The 21,709-nt window shown below is 45.2% G+C and overlaps 1 protein-coding gene across 2 annotated transcripts in view; it reads right to left on the bottom strand.

Annotated features, from left to right (window-relative positions):
• cdc7 (cell division cycle 7 homolog (S. cerevisiae)) overlaps positions 1 to 21,709 on the bottom strand; it is a 76,238-nt gene that overhangs the window by 44,259 nt on the left and 10,270 nt on the right. The window contains exon 1 of one of the 2 annotated variants that reach the window (XM_080195200.1): positions 12,056 to 12,176. The exons of the other annotated variant lie outside the window; for it this stretch is intronic. The gene's annotated coding sequence lies outside the window, so the exon portion shown is untranslated. Of the gene's footprint in view, positions 1 to 12,055; positions 12,177 to 21,709 lie in introns of those variants that run through there. 2 annotated transcript variants of the gene reach the window in all.

Raw genomic sequence — 21,709 nt, 5'->3', positions numbered from 1 at the left:
AGTTGATGTTGTCTACATGGATTTTAGCAAGGTCTCTGACAAGGTACCACATAGTAGGTCGTTGCATAAAGTTAAATCTCACAGGATCCAGGATGAGGTATCTAAATGGATGCAAAATTGGCTTTTTGACAGAAGCCAGAGGGTGGTTGTAAAGAGTTGTTTTTTTAAAGTGGAGGCCTGTGACCAGCGGTGTGTCTCATAAGAACATAAGAACATAAGAAATAGAAGCAGGAGTAGGCCATCTAGCCCTTCGAGCCTGCCCCGCCATTCAATAAGATCATGGCTGATCTGTCGTGGCTCAGTTCCACTTTCCCGCCCTCTCCCCATAACCCTTAATCCCTTCTCTTATCAAAAACCCATCAACCCGCTTCTTAAAAATATTTAGCGAGGCAGCCTCCACCACTTCAACGGGCAGAGAATTCCAGATGTTGGTTATTTATATTAATGATGTGGATGAGAATATAGGAGGCGTGATTAGTAAGTTTGCAGATAACGCTAAGAGTGGTGTCATAGTGGACAGTGAAGAAAGTTATCTCAATTGCAGCGGGATCTTAATCAATTGGGCCAGTGGGCTGACGAATGGCAGATAGAGTTTAATTCAGATAAATGTAAGGCGATGCATTTTGGTAGATTGAACCTGGGCAGGACTTACTCAGTTAATGGTAGGGTACTGGGGAGAGTTACAGAACAAAGAGATCTAGGGGTACCCGTTCATAGCTCCTTGAAAGTGGAGTCACAGATGGACAGGGTGGTGAAGAAGGCATTCAGCATGCTTGATTTCATTGGTCAGACCATGGAGTTGGAATATCTTGTTGAAGTTGTACAAGATATTGGTAAGGCCACACTTGGAATACTGTGTGCAATTCTGGTCACCCTAATTATAGGAAGGATATTATTAAACTAGAAAGAGTGCAGAAAAGATTTACTAGGATGTCACCAGGACTTGATGGATTGAGTTATAAGGAGAGGCTGGACAGACTAGGACTTTTTTTCTCTGGAACGTAGGAGGCTGAGGGTTGATCTTATAGAGGTTTATAAAATAATGAGGGGTACAGATCAGCTAGATGGTCAATATCTTTTCCCAAAGGTAGGGGAGTCTAAAACTAGAGGGCATAGGTTTAAGGTGAGAAGGGAGATACACAAGCGTTCAAAGGGGCAATTTTTTCACACAGAGGGTTGAGTGTGTCTGGAACCAGCTGCCAGAGGTAATAGTAGAGGCGGGTACAATTTTGTCTTTTAAAAAGTATTTAAATAGTTACATGAGTGAGATGGGCGTAGAGGGATATCTAAACAAATGCAGGCAACTGGGATTAGCTTAGAGGTTTAAAAAAAGGCTACGTGGACAAGTTGGGCCACAGGGCCTGTTTCCATACTGTAAACCTCTGAGTGAAAACTGACGGGCAGGCTGGACTGCAGTGGAGAAGTCCAGGTCCAGCTGCCTTGCAATCCCAGATTGCTCAAGAAAGTGGAATGGTGACAGCAGAAGAGTTCATCATATCCTCTCAATTTCCCTAGATACTGAGGCGATGCCAGCAGATTAGAATGACAAATATTATTCAAGAAAGGATGGAAAGACATTTCTAGTCACTACAAGCTGGTCAGTTTAACATTAGTAAGTGGGTAACAGTTTAGAAACAATAACATGCAGCAGTTATGGCAGAACATACTCTCAGAGATTGATCTCATTGTCCATCAGCAGAGGTGCACCATCTGAGACTATGCCACCCCAACAGATTTTCTGCATGTCCTTTACCTTAACCTGAAAAAAGGGTGCCAATGTAATCAAGGGGAGGGCAGAAATCAACACTTACTGGGAGAGGTTTGAGTTAACTTAAGGCTAGCCAGCATGGATTTGTGCAAGGCAGGTCATGCTTGACTAATTTAATTGAATTTTTTGGTGAAGTAACAGAGAAGGTTGACAAAGGGAAATAAATGGCTGCTGTCTAAATAGATTTTAAGGAAACATTTGATAAAAAAACCACATAAAAGGCTGATTAACAAAGTTACGGCTCATGGAATTGAAGGATCAGTGTAAGCTTGGATAAAGAAAATTGGCTTAAGGACAGAAAAAATCATAAACAATTGTAAATGGTTGATTTTCAGACTGGAGGATAACAGGCTGTGGTGCTCCCTAGTGCCAGGGCCACTGACTGTTTGGTCATATATAAATGATCCAAATATTGGAGTAGAGTAAAATTCACTGAAGATTCCAAGCTTGGAGGGGATTACTGACACTGGGAATGGTACCAATCAACTACAAAAGGACATGGACAGGCCAGCAGAATGGTCAGACAAGCAGCAGATGAGGTTCAATACAGAACATACACAAGAAATAGAATTAGAAGCAGGGAATAGGCCACTAAATCCTTGAAGCCTGTCCTGCTATTCAATACAATCATGATTGATCTACACTGGCCTCAACTCCTTTTCTGTGCCATTTCTCGATCTTAATGATCCAGCCTCCACTACACTTTGGGGCAAAGAATTTCAGAGATTCACCACCCTCAGAAAAAAATTTCTATGCACCTCTGTGACCAGCCCTTTATCTTGTAGCTATGTTGTCGTCTTTAAGGCTCTCCCACTTGTGAAAACATCTCACCATCTACCCGGTCAAGCCACCTCAAGAGTTTGGATTTTTTTTAATAAGGTCATCCTTCACCCTTCTAAAAGCCAAGGAATATAGACCCAAACTATTTTGTCTCTCAATGGGACAGCCCTCTCATCCCAAGAATTAGCCTGATGAAACTCCTTTGGTCAATTCCCGGTGTTACTATAGCTTTTTTTTAGGTAAGAAAACCAAAACTGTATGCAATATTCCAAGTGGGGCCTCATCAACATCCTGTACAATTGCAACAAAACCTTCCTAATTTTTAAACTCCAACCCCTTTGCAATAAAGGCCAAAATGTTGTTTGCCTTCTTAACTACTTGCTAAACTGGCTTGATAGCTTTTTGTGATTCATGCACTACAACACCTAGATCCTTCTGTACTTCACTCACCTGCAGTCTCTCTCCAGTTAGATAATAATCTGCCTTTTGATTCCTCCTACTGAAGTGCATGACCTCATGATGATGCATATTTAGCAGAAGGGACAGAAAAAGGCATCGCATTGTTCTAAAAAGTGTGCAGAGACAAAGGGAGCTGGGTGTTCACATGCATTGATTTTTGATGGTGGCAGGACATACCGAGAGAGCAATTAGCAAAGCATTTCGATCTTGTGCTTCATAAAAGTATAACCAATAGGATGCAAAGGCAGGAAAGTTATGTTGAACCTATAAAAAGCTCTGGTTAGGCCACAACTAGAGTATTTTGTCCAGTTCTGGTCACCACACTTCAGGAAGGATGCGAGGGTCCACAAGAGGTGCAAATGAGATTTGTCAGAATGATTCAAAGGATAGGAAGGGGGATTTTAACTACAAGGTTTAGGTTGAAGAAGATGGCATTGAAGAGGGGAGATTGGATAAGAGGTGTATAAAGATTATAAGTTTAGCTAAAATAGACAAAGAAAACCTGATCCATTGATTGTTCGTGAGACTTTGGGCAAGAGATGCAGGAGGAACGTAAGCAAAAATGTTTTTACAAAGTGAATGATAATGATCTGGACCCATTACCTCAGAGTAGTGGAAACAGACAATGAGTGGCTTCAAAAGAAAATTGGATGGACGCTTCAGGGAAATAAACTTATAGGGCTACAGGGTAGACAGGGGGAATGAGACTGATCGAATTGGTCTAAAGAGCCAGCAAAGATTCAATGGGCTGAATGGCCTCTGTGTGCCACAATGATTCCGTGAAAACATACACCAAGTGAGAAAGAGTGCAGCTGACTTTCTTCCAAACAACGACAGAGACAGGCCGTATGTTGTCTCTCCTGGCAGAGACACTGGGCGAGGCCCTTACTTCTGACAGTCTTGGCAAACAAGACTGTATGGGGAACCAATGAAAAATACACCAGAGACTCAATTGTAAAGGAGTTACATTTGCTTCTACTGACTCAACATCCATAGCATTACAATACAACGCATACACTGCTTTGTTTATACACCGTGTCCTCCAACCGAAGATTTGCACAAATATATATGGATAAATGACCAAATGATACACCAATCCCATATTCTTCAGCTGCAAAAGTTGAAATATCTTCAAAGCACCAAAGTATTGTTGTGAAACCAAACCAAGATCTAAAATAACCAAATGGCCTTCAAAAGGGACAGCAGTGTAACAGCTTTCCTCCACATACCTTGGGCACTAGTCCAAAGCCTCTAAACCCATGAGAAGTTTTCTGTCAGAGTAAAGAAAAACAAACAAAAATGTTGCACAACCTCAACACGTGACTTTTGTCTTCCTCTACCATCTCTTCATTTTGCCTGGCAAGGAACTACATTGGAGGTGGGCCAAAGAAAAGAAAAAAGAACTTCTTAAACAAGTTATTAAAAAAAATAAACTTGTCTTCATTTACCCTTTGTTAAAGATGTTTTCAATCAAACATACTAAATGAAACCCCTTGTGGCAGTGCAGCGACACAGGACCCCACCAGCACTACATGCCTCTCCATGCTTTTGCTCAGAATGCTAAAACACTGGTTCAGCTCACATTATCCCAGAAGAGAAACTCCAGATAGCTTTTAATCCATCAGCAAAAGGAAATGGGTTCAAGGGTGGGGTGATGCAAAGAGGAGTTCAGAATGTACCTTCTGCACACCTCTAAACGGCATTAGTAAAGGGGGAGAAGCCATCTCAAATCATTACATAGTTATTACAAAATAAAAACCCTAAAAAATGCATCACAGGAAATTTGTTCTTTAATCTGAAGGCGAGAATCAGATGGGCATAAATTGGTGTCCACAGAAAAGGTGCACTAGTTTGCATCTTCATTCGTTATTCTCCAGAACCACAGGTTATTCTGTCAATGTTATACAGTTTAAATGAATACAGTCAAATCACCCCTCTACTGGAACGGGTCAATGTGATGCATCAAGCGTGCAAGTGAAAAGTTAGCATTCTTCCTGTCTCTATGTGCTAGCAAAGGTTTATCCCTTAGACATGTGGCATGCGGACACTTCCTGACAGGCGTGACTCAGTTAAGGTTAAATAGCGCCACTGTCCTGCAGATACCTCGGGAGAGTTGAAGGCTAAGGAGTAAACCCTAACCAAAAATGCGGAGTCCAAAGGCAGATTGTGACACCTTTCCTGCAATTCCTGGTAGCAAATGTTGTGCTTTGCATCCCATTGGGCTCAACCAGATAGGTTGAGAGGAGATCCCTGAAGTGGACACTCCAGTATTGTCTGCGGTCACGTGCCAACCAACTCAAGAACAGTTTCTTTCCTGCTGCCAGGCTTTTGAATGGATCTAAATAAAAGCAAATTACTGCAGACGATGGAATCCGAAGCCAAAAGAGAAAATGCTGGAAAATCTCAGCAGGTCTGGCACCATCTATAAGGACTGAAAAGAGCTGATGTTTTGAGTTGTCAAAGCTGGGTCATCTGGACTTGAAATGTCAGCTCATTTCTCTCCTTACAGATGCTATCAGACCTGCTGAGATTTTCCAGCATTTTCTCTTTTGATTTTGAATGGACCTACCTTATATTAAGTTGATCGTTCTCTACACCCTAGCTATGACTGTAACACTACATTCTGCATCCTCTCCTTTTCTTCCCTATGAAGAGTATGCTTTGTCCATATAGCACACAAGAAACAATACTCTTCACTGTATACTAATACATCTGACAATAATAAATCATATCAAAAGAGCATTAACAACAAAGGAGAAGTAGTTACATTGAATAAGCTCAACTCTACTCGTGAACAGAGGATTCGAGTACAGGAGCAGGGATGTCTTGCTGCAATTATGCAGGGCCTTCATGAGACCACACCTGTAATATTGTGTGCAGTTTTGATCTCCTTACCTGAGGAAGGATGTTTTTACTATGGAGAGAGAGTGCAGCAAAGATTTACCAGACTGTTTTCTGGGGATGGTGTGACTGATGTGTGAAGAGATATTGAGGCGCATATATTCATTAGAGCTCAGAAGAATAAGGGGGTCTCACAGAAACTATAAAATTCCAAAAAGAATACATAGGGTCGATGCAAGAAGGATGTTCCCAATGGTGGGGATGTCCAGAACTAGGGCCCATAGGGCAATCCTTAAGGACTGAGAAGAGAAGAAAGTTCTTCACCCAAGGGTGGTGAGTCTGTGGAATTCACTATTACAAAAAGCAGTTGAGGCCAAAACATTGTATGTTTTCAAGGAATTAGATATGAGGTGAAGGAGATCAAAGGATATGGTGGGGGGTGGGGGTAGACAGGAAATAGGATTAGGCTATTGAGTTGGATGATGAGCCATAATCATAATGAATGGCAGAGCAGGCTTGAAGAGCGAATGGCCTACTCCTGCTCTTATTTTCTATGTTTCGGAATGTGAATCCAGATAGGTAATCATAGAATCTTACAGTGCAAAAGAAGTTGGCCTATCAAGTCTGCACCGACTCTGACTGAGTATCTCCCCCACCCCCACACATTTCCCAGAGCTAATGGGACACCAAGGGTCAATTTAGCATGATTAATCCATCAAACCTGCACATCTTTGGACTGTGGGAGGAAACCAGAGCATCCAGAGGAAGCCCATGCAGACTCAGGGAGAACGTGCAAACTTAAGTCACTCAAGGCTACAATTGAACTCAGGTCCCCGGTGCTGTGAGGCAGCAGTGCTAATCACCTAGCCACTGTGACACCCATTGCACAACAACGTGGCTGACAATCTGAAATGAAGGGCAGTTAGGGATGGGCAATAGATACACGCATAGCCAGCAATGTCCACATCCCATAAATGAATAATAAAAAAACTAAAATTAAAGCACGTGAGATTGGGAGAAACATACAGGTGTGAATTGATAATTGGTTAACAGGCAAAGTAGAGAAAAAGAATAACTGGGTCATTCTCAGGATAGCAGGATGTTACTCATGGGGTACAGCAAGGATTACTGCTGAAGCCACAGAAGTTCAATTTCTATACAAATGATTTGGAAGTGGGGACATTTGTAATATTTCCAAATTTGCTGATGACACCAAACTGGGTGGCAATGCAAGAACGCTCCAAGAGGGTTTGGACAATCTAGGTGAATGGGCCAGAACTAAACATAGAAAGATGGAAATTAGGAATAGGCCATTCTGCCCATCGAGGCTGCTTCACCTTTCATTACAATCAGGCTGATCACCAAATTCAATACCCTGATCCCTCTTTCCTCCCCATCCCTTAAGCTCCAAGAGCTGTATCTAGCTCTTTCTTGAAATCACACAATGTTTTGGCCTCAATTGCTTTCTGGAGTAGTGAATTCCACCAATTCACCACACACTGGGTGAAGAAATTTCTCCGCATCTCCTCAAAGGTTCACCCTCTTATCCTCAAACTATGACCCGTGGTTCTGGACATCCCACCATCAGGAACATAAGGGCGGTACAGTGCTTGCTGCCTCACAGTGTCAGGGACCCGGGTTCAATTCCTAGCTTGGGTCATTGTCTGTGTGGAGTTTGCATGTTTTCCCCATGTCTGCATGGCTTTCCTCCAGGTATTCCAGTTTCTCCCTTCAGTCTGAGGGATGTGCTGGTCAGGACCCGAACAGGCGCCAGACTGTAGCGACTAGGGGAATTTCATAGTAACTTCACTGCACTGTTAATGTAAGCCTTATTTATTTGTGACTAATAAATAAACTTTAACATTACATGTAATTTTACATAATAATCTATGCGGGACTTTGTTGAAAGCCTTCTGAAAGTCTAAATGAACCATATCCACCATTTCTCCCTGATCAACTCTACTTGTTGCATTCTCAAAAAATTCCAGTAGATTTGTCAAGCTTGACTTCCCTTTCATAAATCATGCTGACTTTGTAACTATACCATTGTTCTCCAAATGTTGTGCAATAAAATCCCTGATAATAGACTCCAGCTACTTCCAGTACCGACATTAGGCTCACTGGTCTATAGTTCCCTGTTTTCTCTCTACCTCTCTTTTTGAATAGCAGGCTTACATTAACTACCCTCCAAACTGTAGGAACTATTCCAAAGTCCAAAGAATTTTGGAAAATGATCACAATGGATCTAATATTTCTAAGGCCACTTCCTTAAATATTCTGGGATGAAGATTATCAGGCCCTGGAGATTTGTCCGCTTGCAATCCTATTAATTTCCCCTAAATCATTTCTCTAATGGTCTTGATTTCCTTCAGCTTCTCACTAAAACTTGTGTTTCTCAGAACTTCTGGTACATTACTCATGTCTTCCTTTGTGAAGGCAGAAGCAAAGTATGAATTTAGTTCCTCAGCATTTCTGACTGTAAGGGAGTGACATTCATTTTTTAATCAATCTTTTTATTTATATATCAATTGAATCTTTTGCAGTCAGTTAGTATGCTCCCTGCTAGCTAAAGCCAACTTTCATATTCTTTTTCCCTTCTTAATCAATCCCTTGCTCTGCCTTTGCTGAATTTTAGACTACTTCAAATCCTCAGGTCTACTGCTTTTTCTCAGCAAATTGTATACTTCTTTAAATCTAATATTATCTCCAATTTCCCATATAAGCCATAGTTGGCCACAGTTTCCTTTTTATTCTTGCACTAAATAGGAACAAACAACTTCTGGAGTTCACCTATTTGTTCCTTGAATGCCTGCATTGCCTGTCCACTGTTCTTCCATTCAGTAACATTTCCCAGTCCATCATGGTCAACTCATGCCTCATACCATTGGTTACCTTTACTGAGATTCAGGACCCTGGTTTCAGAATCAACTACATCATTATCAACCATGACAAAGGATTCTACCATATTGTGGTCACTCGTCCCCAAGGGTTCTCTTGCAACTAGATTGCCAACTAATCGTCTTTCATTGCCCAACACCCAGTCCAAGATGGGCTGTTCCCTTATTGGTTCCTCAGTACATTGCTCCAGAAAACCATTCCATATGCACTCCAGAAATTCCTCCTCTATTGTACTGTGACTAATTTGACTCCCCAATCTATGCAGATTAAAGTCGCCCATAATCACAGATGTTACATTAACACATGCATCTCTGATTTCCTGTCAAATGCTTTTCCCAACATTACCACTACAGCTTGGCGGTCTTGAGACCACCCCAACGAATGTTTTTGTCTCTTGGTGTGTAACTCTCGATCCATACAGATTCCACATCATCTGTGCTGATATCTTTCCTCAATACCTTCATTAATTAACAATGCAACTCCATCATCTTTTGTTTTCTGTCTGTCCTTCCTAAACTTTGAATCGCCCTCAGTGTTTAGTTCCTATCCTTGGCCACCTTCGAGCCACGTCTCAGTAATCCCAACTATATCATAACCCTTTACATCTATCGGTGCAACTAATTAATCCATTTTATTTTAAATGCTACAATCGTTCATGAATAAAATCTTAAGGCTCATTCATGTAACAGTCCTTGTCCCGTTCCTACTTTTTTTTTAAAAACTGTGTCCTTATCTGACTCTGACCGTTGATTTCTCCGCCCATCACTTTCCTTATTCTCCTTGTTGATGGAATATAAATGTGAACGTGTGAAACTATTCAATTTGGCAGAAAAAAACAAAGGCAGATTATCTCTAACGGCACAAAGTGGTGGTGTCCAAAGGGACCTAGTTGTCCTTGTTCACGAGTCACAAAGTTAGCTTGCAGGTGCAGCAAGGAAGGCAAATGGTATGTTGGCCTTTGTCACAAGGGGGTTTGAGTACAGGAGTAAAAATGTCTTGCTATAGTTGTATAGAGCCTCGGTGAGACCTCAGCTGGAGTAGTATGTGCAATTTTGATCCCCTTATCTGTGCAGCAATATACTTGCCAGAGAGGGAGTGCAATGGAGGTTCATCAGATTAACCCCTGTGATGGTGGGATTTTTTTATGAGGAGAGGTTGAGGAGACTGGGTCTGTAGTTCGTGGAGTGTTGAAGAACGAGAAATGATCTCATTGCAGCTAACAAAACTCTTACAGGACGTGACAGGGTAGATGTATACAAGATATTTCTCTTGGCTGCTGAGTCTAAAACAAGGGGAAGTAACCTCAGGATAAGCAGTAGGCCCTTAAAGACTGAGGTGGAGGTATTTCTCCTCTGTGGGTGCCGAATCTTTGGAATTCTCTATCCAACGGGGCTGGGAAAGCTCAATCATTGAGCAAGTTCAAGACAGAAATCAATAGATTTCCAGAGATTAATGACATCAGGCATATGAAAAGAGTGGCAGAGCAGGTTCAATGGACTAAATGGCCTACTCCTTTTTCAACATTCCTATGATCTACCACATAAAATGAATCTCACACACACAGCCAATCAACCTACCTTAGCTTACCTGCAGTATTTTAATCTCATCTGCAAATTTAAGAGTTGCTCTGGTTAAGCTTACAGACTTTGATAACCTCCAGAAAATGGGCACAGGGATCACAAGACAGAATTAACCCATTGTGGCAACATGCAAACGTCACGCTGTCCGATCATTCAAATAACTGTGTGCAACCACCAAATCACAAGAAGCTAGCACAAAACTAGCCCGCAATACGGAAAACTCAGCGCGCCCTTCTTAAAGGGAGATGCACTGAGGAAGTGCTGCACTGCCAGAGTTGTTAACTTGGTGTTAAACTGAGGCCTTTACTGGCAGGCTGAAAAGATCCAATAGCATTATTTCACACAAGTAGAATTGCCCCCAGTTTCCTGGGTAGTTATTATCCCTCCTCCAACATCAGTAAAATACATTAACCAGTCATTATCACAATGCTTGCTGTGGCAAATTGGCTGCACGTTTCCTACATTAGAAAAATGGCTTAACCTCAAAGTGCTCGATTAGCAGCAAAGCACTTTAAAAGTTTATTTATTAATGTCACAACTTGGCTTACATTAACACTGTAATGAAGTTATTGTGAAAATCCCCTAGTTGCCCGCACTCTGGCGTCCGTTCGGGTACACTGAGGGAGAATTTAGCACGGCCAATTCATCATACAAGCACGTCTTTCAAACTATGGGAGGAAACCCACGCAGACACGGGGAGAATGTGCAGACTCTGCACAGGCAGCGACCCAAGCCGGGAATCGAAGCCAGGTCCCTGGCCCTGTGAAGCAGCAATGCTAACCAGTGTGCCACCTCATGTTTCCTACATTAGAAACAGAGACTAAGCCTCAGTAAGCGCTCAAATTAGCCATAAAGCACTTGAGGAACATGCGGTTGTGGGGGAAGGCACTACACAAATGCAAATCTTTCAGCGAACAGCCAAATACTCTGGTTTTGTTGTATGGATTGGGGGAACGAACGTTGGCCAAGGCACCGACTCGAGTCCCCGCTGCTGGGTTTGATTCACTGGGGGGGGGGGGGGGGAAAGGCAAAACGTCCTCCAGTTTAAATACCTCACCCAAACAGATGCCACCCGTCCAGGATATTTCCCCACGTTAAAAAAACAAACAGCCCAGCGCTCAGCACCGTGTCACAGGGACAGGGACCTGGGTTCGATTCCCGGCTTGGGTGACCGTCCGTGCGGACTCCGCACATTCTCCCCGTGCCTGCGTGGGTTTCCTCCCACAGTCCGAAAGACGTGCGGGTTAGGGTCCGTTGGCCAGTTAGGGCAACGTACCCGAACAGGCCCCGGAGCGTGGCGACTCGGGGATTTTCACAGTAACTTCATTGCAGTGTTAATGTAAGCCTTATTTCCGACACTAATAAATAAACTTTAATGTCTGCGGGGGGGGGGGGGGGAGGAATCCTACAGTTAATGTAAACCTTTAAACAGTTAATGTTAATGTAATTGACAAGGGGATGAAATGTTAGTGAATTGTGAGGGGGGGGGGTGGGGATATTCACCTGGTTAAATCACCCCAATAATTAATAAACCCTGGCAATGCCGTTCCCCGCTGAAAGCTCTGAGTCTACAATTCCAGCAGCATTATTTAATCAATGTCGGGGTTTATTTAATAATCTCCCCGCTGTTTATAAAGCGGATTGTCGGTGGAGGCCACAAGCCTCGTTCTCCCCCCCCCGGGATATCAATGATAAATCCTCTCGGACACACCGGGACCCGGCCTCTTACCGCAGCAAAAGTCCCCGCCGACAGCCGGCCCCGAGCCGCCCACACCCGGCTTCACCTCAGCTCAGAGACCCGGACAGAAAACACCACCGACAAAATGCCCGCCAAAACCGGCCGGCCCCGGACCCTGGATAATCCACACCCCGCCCGGGACCCTGGATAATCCACACCCCGCCCGGGACCCTGGATCATCTATACCCCGCCCCGGACCCTGGATAATCCACACCCCGCCCCGGACCCTGGATAATCCACACCCCGCCCCGGACCCTGGATAATCCACACCCCGCCCCGGACCCTGGATCATCCACACCCCGCCCCGGACCCTGGATCATCCACACCCCGCCCCCGGACCCTGGATCATCCACACCCCGCCCCCGGACCCTGGATCATCCACACCCCGCCCCGGACCCTGGATCATCCACACCCCGCCCCGGACCCTGGATCATCCACACCCCGCCCCGGACCCTGGATCATCCACACCCCGCCCCGGACCCTGGATCATCCACACCCCGCCCCGGACCCTGGATCATCTACACCCCGCCCCGGACCCTGGATAATCCACATCCCGCCCCCGGACCCTGGATCATCTACACCCCGCCCCGGACCCTGGATCATCTACACCCCGCCCCCGGATCCTGGATAATCCACACCCCGCCCCGGACCCTGGATCATCTACACCCTGCCCCGGACCCTGGATAATCTACACCCTGCCCCAGACATTGGATAATCTACATCCGCCCCAGATCCTGGATAATCTACACCCTGCCCCAGATCCAGGATAATTTATACCCTGCCCCAGACCCTGGATAATCTACATCCACCCCAGATCCTGGATAATCTACACCCCGCCCTGTACCCTGGATAATCTACACCCCACCCTGGACCCTGGATAATCAACACCCGCCCCCTCCCTGGACAAGTGACACCCTGCCCCAAACCCTGGATAACTGACACATCCCCTACCCCAGCTCCTGCATAATTGACACATCCCCCTCCCGTGCCCCAGACCCTGGATAGTTTACACACACACACTGCCCCGGACCCTGCATAATGTACATCCTGGATAAGTGACACCACCTCACCCCAGACACTGGATAATTGACATCTACTCTGCCCCAGACCTTGGACAGCCATCACCCCCACCCCCACCCCCCTCCACCAACCCCTCACCTGCCCAAGGCAGATGAGGGGGTGGTGGGGGTGATGGCTGCCCGGGGTGGGCATGTTGGACTGTAGCTCACTGACATGCCCACCTCAGACCCTGGATAAATGACACCTCCCCCCACCCCTGCCCCGCACCACGGATAGCTGGCACTTCCCTTGCCCCTCCACCGCACCCCCCCCCCACCCCCCCTGGAGCCTGAATGACTGTGGCTTCCCTTGCCCTGGACCTGGATAACTGACAGCCCCTCACCTCAAAGCCACGGCACGGACGCTGGATAAATTTCAGGTTCCCAACCCAATCCTGCCTATGGTCTCTGTGACCAAATTTTGTCCCCACATACAACATTTCCACTTGCCCAGCTTCACTTGTTTGAGCGTATTACTTTTTTAAGTAGTTTCACGATCTCCTTGAGAGTCGGCCACACGGTTGACGTTACCCACTGGGGTGCTGTATCAGTTTCTGTTCTGTGCACAGTACATCTCTTTCAATAAACCTGAATCTATGGGGACAATCTTGCCGGCTCATTCCACCTTTCGATCAGCATGGCAAGTTATTAAAATCAGGCGAGAGGTGAAAAACCAGGTTTTGTGTTTTTGTATAATTAGTGAGTCCTGGACGCAATCACCCGGGCTTACTTACCTTAACAACCTTGCCAGTGGAGGCCCTCATTGATGAGGATCACATACAGTCCTGATGTGATGGTGTTGCCGGTGGGACCGGAATCCATTAATGCTTCCCCAGGTGATCGGGGGCAGGGGAGCGGTGCCCCTTGGGCAATGCCAGCCTGGCATACTGGCAGTGTCGACCAGGCACCCTGGCACTGCCAAGCAGGCAGAGTCTACAGGGAGGGGAGGGGCCTGAAGGGGGACAGGGCCTGAAGGGATGAGGCTATGATGGGGCAGGGCCATGATGGGGAAGCAGGGTGAGGGGAGCTCCATAGGGGCAGGGTACTCTGCATCGGGGAGTAACTGCGGTGGCAATCAATGGGGGAGGTTGGCCTGGCTCAGCAACCAGGGAGGGTGATAATCCTGGAGGGCAATGTCAGGGTTGGGGGCAATTGGGGAAAGGCATGTCGGGGGGTGATCAGAGGTGTTTGTGACAGATCTCCCTGTGTACCCCTACACAAAGTGCATTGGGAGATCAGGACACATGCAACAATGTCTATATAGCATAGAGCTGGCTACTTTGCGTGATTGGGCTCCATCTAATCTCCCTACTGGCGAGAATCACATTTGTCTTTTTTCCCCCAAATGCCATAAGATTGCCTCTAGGAGCTAGCCCAAAAAATGGGCATGATTCTCTCTCGTTTTCATGCTCATTCAACACTTAGAAATTTCATGGCAAGTTCGCCCCCTATACGTGCAAATCATGTCTTTTTCCTTTTTAGTTTAAAACTCACAACCCCTAACATAGTTAGGACACTACAGGAAGGTTGGTTGCATGGGCTATTTGGGCAAAGTTGCAACTCTGTCAACACAAGCAAGAAGAGGTCAGACATGTTTGTCCAGAAATGCACATCAGTGCAAGTAAGTGCAACTTTACAAAAAAGATTTTTCTTGCGATTGTTTTTATAGTGAGTGCACATATCTTGTTGTTATATGCCACTTTGTTCTGGGAGGGCTGGTACAATATAATTTTAGTGTATCTGAAGTTTAATCAGTGGGCTGGAAACCAAACAAAATCAAATCAGGAAGTTTACCGGTCAGCACAGCTAATTATCAAGAGCTGGTAATAGATCATTTGGCTTTTAACACTGTTCATAAAAATATATTATCGGAATTTTTTGGAAGCAAACTTTAGTTCTACATCACAGGTCACCGGATGTAGTTAATTAGCCTACACGAAGTACTTTCATCATTTTCTATAATCTGCCATAAATTATGTTTTTTTAAAACTCTAATTAATGAAAGTGAGATTGAAAATACATTACAAACATGGGTGTAATTTTCCACTGGTGGCATTTTCCTGCTGAAGTCAATGGATATTTGAATGGCTCGCCACATTATCCAGTCCCGCCGTCTGTGTGACAGAGCCATAAAATCCAGCCCACTGTGTGACATCTCTTGTTTCCTTCTCTATGAATGGTATGCTTTCTCTGTATAGTGCGCAAGAAACAATACTTTTCACTGTACATTAAAACGTGACAATAATAAATCAAATCAAAAAATATTTCGAAGTTAATATCAACTACAAGTGTATCTTCCTTGCTGCCATCAGACTTTTGAATGGGCTGATCTTATATTAAGCTGATCTTTCTCTACACCCTAACTATGACTGTTACACTATATTCTGCACCCTCTCCTTTCTTTCTCCCCTTTGTACTCCATGTATGGCATGTTTTGTCTGTGTGGTGTGTAAGAAACAATACTTTTCACTGTACGCTAATACGTGTGGCAGCAATAAATCAAATCAAATCAAATATGTTCGCTTGCATTGTGATTTGATTCATTTCACTCAATTGCTGGAATTTTCCATGCTGGAGTCTAAGTTTGGTTGTGGCTGCGGAGGAGGGAGTGATTTCCACTGACCACATGCGTCTAACACTGTTCAGCTCAAACGTATGCACCAGCGAGAGGTTCGTCAATTTGGAGAGGAAGTTACTCTCCCCACTGTTACCTCCTGGAGTCCAAGATCTGGGCGCCATATTTAAAGAGCAGCCAGACAGACGTTCACTGACTGCAGGCTAGGAGGCTGGAGGATGCTGAATGGCAGAGCAGATTCGATAGGCCGAGTGGCCTAATTCTGCTTTTATGTCTTATGGTCTTATGGTTCATGTGCCGTCTACTGTTGTGGTTCTGCAAGTGAGTGCTTGGTTGCCTCCATGGAAAGGGTGGGAGCCTTCTTGGAGACCCAGGAGACCCAGATCCAGCAGAATACACAGTGGTGGCTGGATATGACCTGTGATCTGCAGTCCATTGTTTAACCAGTGGCTCAGTGAAAGTTGGATGAGATACCTACACAACCCGCCAGGTCAAGGAGTCCTCGGGCACTCACAGAGAGGATGAGCGTGAGCTACAAAGAGGGGGTCACCAGTCCAGGACACAACAAGAGTGCCCTGCTGCTCCAGCTCCCCTCTGCCAGTGGTCTCATTGGCCTGACATACTGAAAGCGATGACAATACACCTGCATCTGAGCTGAAGATCCTCAATCATATTCCAGAGATTCAAATTTAATTCAAGGGTGAGGGTCCCAGAGAAATCGGTTGCGACTTACATTGCTAAACTGAAGCCATTATCAGAGTATTGTGATTTTGGAGCAACTCTAAATGACATGTTACGGGATGGGTTAATTTGTGGTATGAACAACCACATTATTCAATGCAGGTTGCTTGCAGAGGTTAAATGAGCAATAAAGATAGCACTGTAAGGCCATTAAACGTGCTGAAAAAGGTGCAGAAGAGCCACAGAGTGCACAAAATGGCACCAAAAAACACCAAAGCAGCCACAAAGCGGGAAACAATTTCAGTCATCAACACAAGAAAAGGTATAGCAGAGGCAGTCAGTCAGTGATGCTTAAAGTGAAATGTTACCAATGCAGAGATAGCCACGTCCCTGAAACATGTCAGTTTAAGAAGACCGAGTGTTTTTATTATCACAAAAGACGACATTTGATAAAGCAGTAAAGAGCTAAGTCAAAGCCGCTGAATAATCCATCACCAAGATCTTACAAGTATACAATATGGGAGAGCCTGGCACCCCTGGTTCTGGGATTCACTCTGATTTTAACCTGAAAACACGTAAGATAGACCCTTTTACTGCCAACCTCTGGCTAAATGGCAAGCCTTTTTGATTTGATTTATTGGTTTGATTTATTACTGTCACATGTATTAACATACGGTGAAAAGTATGGTTTCTTGAGCGCTATACAGACAAAGCATACCATTAATAGAGGAGGAAAGGAGAGAGGATGATCGCGGAAGAGGTGTTGTTGCCCACACTTACTGATTGTGATCTGTGGGTTAGGAAGTTCAGGATCCAGTTACAGAGGGAGGAGCCAAGGCCCAGGCTATGAAATTTGGAGATGAGTTTTGTGGGAATAATGGTGTGGAGGGCTGAGCTGTGGTCAATAAATAGGACTCTGACACATAGGTGTCCTTGTTATTTAGATGTCCCAGGGTTGAGTGCAGGGCTAGGGATTGGAGTCTGCTGTGGACCTGTTGCGGTGATAGACAAACTGCCTTTTAAAATGGAAGTGGATACTGGGACATCAGCCTCTCTGATGCGCGAGGATACATTTTAGTACCTAAGAGAGAGAGTCCAACCAATGAACCTGGAGAGCACTTCTGCCAAGTTGAAGACTTATAGGGTAGAAGCAATAAAAATAAAAAGGCAGCACAATGCTACCTGTAAGCCTAAGACAACATTCTACCCAGCTCCCCATGACAACAGCAGCCGGTGAAGGACCAAGCCTTCTCGGCCATGATTGGTTGAAAGAAATTAAATTGAATTAGGCCAAGATGTTGCAAGTGCAGAGAGGGGAACTGCCCAAACTGTTAGGAAAACACGTCAACGCCTTCCATGAAAAATTAGGCAAAGTCAAAGAGCTACAAACTAAGGTTTACATTAATCCAGAGGGGACTCTCTGGTTCTTTAGGGCCAGATCAGTACTATATGCCCTTGCGAGAGAAAGTTAGTTACTTAGAGTAAGTTAGTTACTGAAGATTGTATAAAGGAGTTAAAGGGGGAAGAATATGGTGATTGTCCCTTTAAGGGCAACACAGCAGAGTAAGGGTCACCCGGACTGGGTGACCAATCGGGACACAGGGTGGGCAATCATACTGGGGGAGGACTTCTCCTAGGCAGAGGTATTTTAGAATTAGCTGCAAACATGCTGCTGCTTTACATGACTTGTTAATAAGTCCCTTGTTCACTAGAGAAGTTTTTGAAAGTGCATCATTGGAGTGGCACGGTGGCATAATGGTTAGCACTGCTGCCTCACAGCATCAGGGCCTTGGGTTCAACTCCAGCCTCAGGTCACTGTCCCTGTGGAGTCTGCACATTCTCCCCTGTCTGTGTGAGCTCCCATCGGATGCTCTGGTTTTCTCCCACAGATGTGCGGGTTAGGTTGATTGGCCATGATAAATTGCCCCTTATTGTTAGGGTAAATAGACGGGGTGAAGAGGATAGGGCCTAGGTGGGATTGTGATTGGTGCAGACTTGGTGGGCCAAATGGCCTCCTTTTGCACTGTCACGAATCTGTGATTAGAGTTGTATAACTATCGTAAATACTTCTGGCATTTATAAATATATGTTCAGTTGCTCTGTTTGGAAGCATTCTGGATTCCACCTTGCTGTTCGTGGCTTTAACGGTTGCGGGTTTAAGGATGTGGAATGTGGGCCCCCATCAGAGTCCAGTAATGAACTCCTGTAGGTCGGTTCTGTCATATTATTAACATAGTGATTTCTCCATTATTCCACGTGTAAATGATAACGCACTGGCCAACATTTGTGAGTTTGCGGTCTGGACACATCATACAACCATGACGTGTAGCTCACTTTGTTCTAACCTCTGAAAATGATGTCTGTGCAGAGTGTTCAGGGAGGTCATTGCATCTCCTGCTCCTGCTCCCCTAATGTGAGGTGTGGAAGGATGAAAGCAGCACTCAAGGGGAGTTAAAGATACTGTGTGAATGGCAAGGAGGACTGGGATGCAGTTTCAGAGTTAAAAGAACAAAGCTCTTTTACACTGTCTTCTTAAGACACAAAAACGGAAATTTCCCTACATGAGAGGCACGGTGGTACAGTGCTTCGCACTGCTGTCTCACAGCACCAGGGACCTGGGTTCGATTCCCGGCTTGGGTCACTGTCTGTGTGGAGCTTACATGTTCTCCTTGTACCTGCGTGGGTTTCCTCTGAGTACTCTGGTTTCCTCCCACAGTCTAAAAGTTGTGTGGGTTAGATGGATTGGCCATGTTAAATTGTCCTGGGATGTGTAGGTTAGAGGGATTAGTGGAGTAACTATGTGGAATAAAGGGAATAGGGCCTGGATTGGATTGTGATCAGTGCAAATTTGATGGGCTGAATGGCCTCCTGCACTGTGGGGATTCTATGTCTGGAGAAAGCTGTGGTGGGCACATCCAATCATTGCTGGCACTCCCTGGTGTTTTGTCATTTTGAACAATTATGCAGGTGAAGGCTGCAGTAAAGGAGATGACAGGCAAATTCACCTTAACTGCAGGAGTGTAGCGTTAAAGTTAAGTTTATTTATTAGTATCACAAGTAGGCTTACATTAACACTGCAACGAAGTTACTGTGAAAATCCCCCAGTCGCCACACTCTGGTACCTGTTTGGGTACACTGAGGGAGAATTTAGCATGGCCAATGCACTCTAACCAGCACGTCTTTCAGACAATGGGAGGAAACCAGAGCACCCAGGGTAAACCCACACAGACACAGGGAGAACACGCAGACTCCGCACAGACGATGTCCCAAGCTGGGAATCGAACCCAGGTCCTTGGTGCTGTGAGGCAGCAGTGTCAGACTTCACATTAGATTTGCCAGGTGTGCTCATCTCCTAATAAAGAGTTACAAGTAAACTTTGCATAATCAAAGAGGATTGGACCTCATTGTAAGACTCTGGGTTCTGAGTCCATGTGGCGAGAGAGAGTAGAATGGCTCTGTGTACTGGATAGTGCTGAGGATTGTGAAGTATCAGCAGCCCTAACAGCAGGGTCCACGCAGGAAAAAGGATTACATTGGCTAGGTGGCCTCACGGGTGGACCACAGTCTCGCACTAACACTAAGGTCATCTAGGAATGTTACTTGTCAGAGTCTCTGAATTTGGAGGGTCTGGAATGGTTGCTACTCAACAACCAATGGTTGTTGGACAGTGAGTGGACTCCAAAGTAGTCATTCAGCATGATAAAGACGTCAAGGGATATGGGTTTACTGTGGGCAACTAGTGATTGAGGGCCAGAAGATTATCTTCCCTGATCAATCTGTATAGAGGAGCAATCTCAAGGGGAGAAATGGGGTTCTCATGCTGTTCCTCTCCTGCTGATCTGCTTCAGCCTGAAAGAGGTCACTGATGGTGACATAGAATCATAGATTTCCTACTGTGCAGAAGGAGGCCATTCTGCCCATCAAGTCTGCACTGACTCAACTCTCACCCAGGCCCACCTCTTTGCCCTATCTGTGTAACCCCACACATTCACCAAGGCCAATCTTTATGTTTAAGTTTATTTATCAGCATCAGAAGTAACACTGCAATGAAGTTTCCACACTCTGGTGCTTCGTACACTGAGGGAGAATTTAGCATGACCAATTCACCTAACCAGCACGTCTTTCAGGAGGAAACCAGAGCACCCAGAGGAAATCCACTCAGGCATGTGGAAAACGCGTAAACTCTGAACATAGAACATAGAACCCTACAGTGCAGAAAGAGGCCCTTCGGCCCATCGAGTCTGCACCGAACACAATCCCTCCCAGGCTCTACCCCCATATCCCTACATATTATACCCACTAATCCCTCTAACCTACACATCCCTGGACACTAAGGGGCAATTTCTTAGCCTGGCCAATCAACCTAACCTGCTCATCTTTGGACTGTGGGAGGAAACCAGAGAACCCGGAGGAAACCCACGCAGACTATCTGCGCAGATAGTGACTCAAGCTGGGAATTATCTGGGTCACTGGCACTGTGAGGCAGCAGTGCTAATCACTGTGCTACCCTGAATTTTAGCATGGTCAATCCACCTAACCTGTGCTCTTTGGATTGTGGAAGGAAACGGGAGAACCCAGAGAAAACCTGCATACACATGGGGAGACATACAAACTCCACACAATTACCCAAGGCTGGAATTGAACCGAGATCCCTGACACTGTGAGGCAGCAGTGATAACTACTGCACATCGCTGTCAAAATTAGCTTGCTTGCATGTTGCTTCCAAGTTGTCTTGCCAACAGACTTTGTGAGGGCACGGAAAAACTTCAATTCTTACAGGTTCCTGAGGTCATTGGTGAAGGAGTACTGAGCAGTTTCTAATGCAACAATTAGTGCCAGAACTCTGTGTATCAGCACAGCGTGGCTCATGCAAAGGATCAAACCACCAGCAGGACGGATGTTAAACAGCGCAATTGAGTTCAACTATCATAAATCAAGGTACATTAGAGCAAAGTATAATAATATCAGTAACCAAAAAGGAAATGGGGCCTTCCAGCCAACAGAGCACAGAAAATCAAATCGTAAAGGGGTGATAAATATAGGACAGATGTCAGAGGTAGGTTCTTTACTTAGAGAGTAGTAAGAGCGTGGAATGCCCTGCCTGCCAGAGCAGTGGGTTCACCAACATTAAGGGGATTTAAATGGTCATTGGATAACGATATGGATGATATTGGAATAGTGTAGGTTAGATGGGCTTTAGATTGGTTTCACTGGTCGGCACAACATTGAGGGCCGAAGGGCCTGTACTGCGTTGTAATGTTCAATGTTCTATGTAAAGGAAATGTCTCAGCAGCTTTGTCTGCCTGGAATCTCTTCACTATCAGAAGAGAT

This window comes from Carcharhinus amblyrhynchos, chromosome 9 (assembly GCF_965287045.1).
Source record: "Carcharhinus amblyrhynchos chromosome 9, sCarAmb.v2.hapA, whole genome shotgun sequence".
Taxonomy (NCBI): domain Eukaryota; kingdom Metazoa; phylum Chordata; class Chondrichthyes; order Carcharhiniformes; family Carcharhinidae; genus Carcharhinus; species Carcharhinus amblyrhynchos.
The sequence above is the reverse complement of the archived record's forward strand: the minus strand, read 5'-3'. Positions and strand labels throughout refer to the sequence as shown.